General features: G+C 48.1%; 1 protein-coding gene across 2 annotated transcripts in view; it reads right to left on the bottom strand.

The window, feature by feature from the left end:
- Window positions 1-4,320, bottom strand: part of KCTD10 (potassium channel tetramerization domain containing 10) — a 27,123-nt gene that overhangs the window by 22,574 nt on the left and 229 nt on the right. The window lies entirely within an intron of this gene.

Here is a 4,320-nt window from a genome sequence, read left to right as displayed (position 1 = left end):
GCTTTTATTTGTGGGGTTGGGAGGGGGGAGGGGGGGAAAGTTAGGAAAAATTGCTCCAAAATGGAACCACTTTAAGTTCCTTTTCAGATCTAATTTACACAAAAATGTTTTGGGAAATGATCTGGCATTTTGTAAGGCACCTACTATGAAACAGACCAAAAAATAAATAAATAAATAAATAAAATTTAAAAATCAAAGCATACTCCAATGTACTTTTACTTTCTGATACTTTTTCAGAGATAACTGGCACACAATAAAGCATATTTTAGGTGCACAGCGTGATGAGCTTGGGCCAGTATATGCATCTCTATAGCCACTACTCTGATCCAGACAAAGAACACTTTCATGGTTCCAGAAAGCCGTTCCATGCCTTTTCCCACTCCTCCCTCCCAGAAGATACCAGCTTTCATCTCTACCACCACATACAACCATTCAAAATCTAAACAATGCTGGAAGACGGCTATCGTTGTTTCCACCTTGTACATTTGGTGACCACATCCCAGAGAAGTTCAGTCACTTCCCAGAATGCGCTGGTGCTGGAGGTGGGGTCAGTGACAGAGCAAGTAAAAGACATGGGCAAGTCCTGTCTGGCCTTGAGCCCACGATTTTATCAACATTCATGCTTGAAATACACAGAGGTATATACAGAAATATACAGAGCCTCGCCCTCCCTTCTTTGTGAAGTAAAAAAAAAGCTTTGACATGGGACACCTGGGTGGGTGGCTTAGTGGGTTAAGCAGCCGACTTCAGCTCAGGTCATGATCTCAGTTCTTGAGGTCAAGCCCCACGATGGGCTCGGTGCTGACAGCTCGAGCCTGGAGCCTGCTTTGGATTCTGTGTCTCCCTCTCTCTCTGCCCTTCCCCCGATTGTCCTCTGTCTCTCTGACTCTCAAAAGTGAATAAATGTTTAAAAAATTTTCATTTAAAAAAAAAAAAGCTTTGACAATAGATGGGAGGCAATGTGTGGTGAGGGCTTGGGTTTGGACATCAGACCTGAATTTGGGCACCCAGCCCTGCCACTGATCTGCTGCAGGAGCCTGGGCGAGTCACTAGATAGAGTCTCATCTATCAAACAGGGACAACAGCAGCATCTCCCTCCAGGACTGCTGTGAGGGGTGTCACAGAGCACTCAGCACCAGCACGGCCTCTGGCTCAGAGCAAACACTCAAACATGAACGACTCACACCATGATTATTTCAGAATGCTCTCAGTCTCAAATGACCTTCTCTAAAGACCACGCCCATCTCCACGGACACCCATCTGAATCACTAAGAGATAAAGGCAGAAACCATCCTGATTGTAGCCTTGAGATTCCAGAATAGACACACACACACACACACACACACACACACACACACAAGCAGCTCCGAACCTTTCTGGAGCCCAGCCTTCCAAAGGCCAGTCACCTCAGTACCAGTAAAGGCCCTGGGATAAACGGTTCTGACCGTGTTCGCGTCCCTGGGCTCACACTACATACACTGAGCTAAGGACACAAAGCAGCAAGGGATAAACCTCTCCCAGCACACCTCTCTCTACAGAAGACCCCTGACCATTGCTACTGGGACCCTGCTTTTTCACTTGTTTCAAAGATTTTGATTTCATTATGAATGAGGTTGGGGGTGGGGTGGGGTAGGAGAGAGCAAAACCGGTTATAGGAAACAAAGATGGACTCCACACTGGAGGTCTTGGTTACCAATCGTATTCCATCAGAAAAGCTGAATCCAATTAGGTAAGTCAAGGCTTCTCTCTTTCCCACTCCCCTAAGTCTCCTGTTGCTGATTCTGAACAGTGGCTCTCTGCTCAAAAAAAGGAAGAAAAAAAAAAGTACTGACAGCAGGGTCCTCTCCATGCAAAATCTGATGTAACTGATCTGGGGGCATGGCCTGGACAATAGTTGTTTGTTTTTTTTTTGTTTAACTCTGCTAGGTGTTTCCAATGTGCAACTAAGATTGCAACCTGCAACTAAGATTGCAACCTGCTGCTCGAAATAGTTCTGTGCACCTTCACGAGGCTACTATTAAACTCATCATTTTGGAGAAGCTCCCCATCGTCCTGTTCAATTTGCCTGGCGAATTCCTGACCACACGTAAAAATAAACCAAAGCATCATAAGCAAAAGCCGGCCCCCGATCTCACAGCTTCGGAGCCGCAGACAGGAAGTAACTGTATCCGTGCTTAGAAAATAAAAATCAGCCCAAGGGGGAAAAGTGGTGACTTACAAAGAGGCCCCGGGCAGGTGCAAAAGGAACAAAGGCACCAACTCTATCCCCCTCGGATGTTTTCTAAGCAGCTCTCTGTGGAACTGTCCCCTGTGTGTGCGTGCGTGCGTGTGTGTGCTGGGGGAGATGAGCACATGGAAAGTTTGATCGAAAGTGTGAGGAACCTAGGCTACAGTCTCCGTTCCACCCCTTCCGGTGTGAGGTTGAGACAAGCATTTTTCACTGACTCTGTTTCCTAACTTGTAAAATGAAGTGAAGACCATAATCGTCACAATAACTTTCAGGGAATGTTAAAGTACGTGGCACCCGGTCCTTAGCGTAGTTTCCCTTCTGTCCCTTCAAGCTTCCTTAAGAGGAAGTCCCAGGTCCTGGCTGTAACTATGGTCACCTAGGTGCACCCACGCCTGGGCCTCACCCCAGGCCAATGAATCAGAATCGAAGTAGGGGAAGGGCAGCTCAGCAGTATTTAAGCAGCTCTTCTGGTCATTCTATTTTTTTTAATTTTTTTAATGTTTTTTATTTATTTCTGAGAGAGACACAGCATGAGCAGGGGAGGGTCAGAGAGAGAGAGGGAGACACAGAATCTGAAACCATCTCCAGGCTCTGAGCTAGCTGTCAGCACAGAGCCCGATGAGGGGCTCAAACCTATGAACCATGAGATCATGACCTGAGCTTAACTGACTGAGCCACCCAGGCGCCCCTCTTCAGGTCATTCTAATGTGCGGCCCCCACTAAGAGCCACAGAGCGAAGGGGTTCCTTTAACCAGCTAGATCTCACATCACTACCCAGAGGCTAATTCTAAAACTTCCCGAAGCTCAGGGCACTGCTGCAACTCAAAAAAGTCTGCTGTTCCATTTCCACCAAAGTAAACCAAGTCAGCCACATAACTGTAGCATTATTTTGCATCCAAAACTCGCTTAGAGGGCAGTGACCGCTATTTCCAAGCGTTCTGCCGAATTACATTCTCCTCCTTTGTGTTACCGTGCAAACGACTGGGCGATTTCTCACGGGATCTAACGAGGAAGAGAGGATCACCAATTCCACTTTTGGGGGCAGAAGATTAAGAATCAGTACTATACGGGTTCTCTGACTCAGGCCCCTTTCATTGCATAGCCCAAGTCAAGAAATCCCTAATCTCCTGCAGGGCTTGTTAAAACAGACTTACTGACGGGCCCGACCCCCAGACTGATTGGGCAGTCAATGGGAGGGCTTACATCTGGCCATTTCTAGCGAATTTCCAGGTGACGCTGCTGCTATTGCTGGTAGTCTAGGGAATCAGTTTGAGAACCACTGGTTTAATGCCTTTTTCCCTCCCGGTGGTCCTTATTTTGCAAAAAATGGAGCCAAGTCCGAAGGGCTAAGTTTTCTTCAGCAGCGTCCTTGAAACTTATCTTCTCTAAAGACTACACTTTCCGGTTAAAGACATGAGGCGAAGAAGTAGAAGAGCTAGGCAGAACTTTGGTCATTCCCAGCCAGGGCCGACGAGCTGTGCCAAGGGACAGACCCTTAAAGCATCACATGCAAACAGAAACTTTCCCACAGCTGGGTGACAGACATCTATTCCCAGCTCCTAGCCACTTCGGGCCCCAACCGAAGTGACTAGATAGGTACCAAGGTGCCAGCTAAAGGCGCTGGACTCCATGGCTAAGGGACCCTGACCTCAGGACCCTGGTATCCCTTCAGGCGCTGGGTGCACACCTGCCCTCCAACTTCCTCTATTTCTTCCCCTCGTTTCACTAACCCCTGTGTTCTGAAGCACCTGGAAGCCCCTTCCCCACTTCCCCGAAACCCAGGCGCTCAGCCACCATTTCCAAAACCCCCAAACGCTCCGCCCCAAGGAATCCCACGTCGCTCTCTCCTAACCTAACCATTCTCTTTCGCAACACCCTCCCATCATTTTCCACCCCGATGTCCGTCTTCAAGGACCCCCTCTTTGTTCTCTTCACGATAACCAATCCCATTTCCAATGACCACTCAGGACTCAGAGACAACCTAACTCACCCGCACACAAAACTACTCCCCCAAGCGTTAATGTTCCTTCCCGATCCCCAACAGCCAGGGACACCTGCCCCCAACCCCCCGCCAAAAAAAAAAAAAAACC

Source organism: Crocuta crocuta, unplaced genomic scaffold (genome assembly GCF_008692635.1).
Source record: "Crocuta crocuta isolate KB4526 unplaced genomic scaffold, BGI_CrCroc_1.0 scaffold339, whole genome shotgun sequence".
Lineage (NCBI taxonomy): Eukaryota > Metazoa > Chordata > Mammalia > Carnivora > Hyaenidae > Crocuta > Crocuta crocuta.
This window is presented reverse-complemented; position numbering and strand designations above follow the sequence as displayed.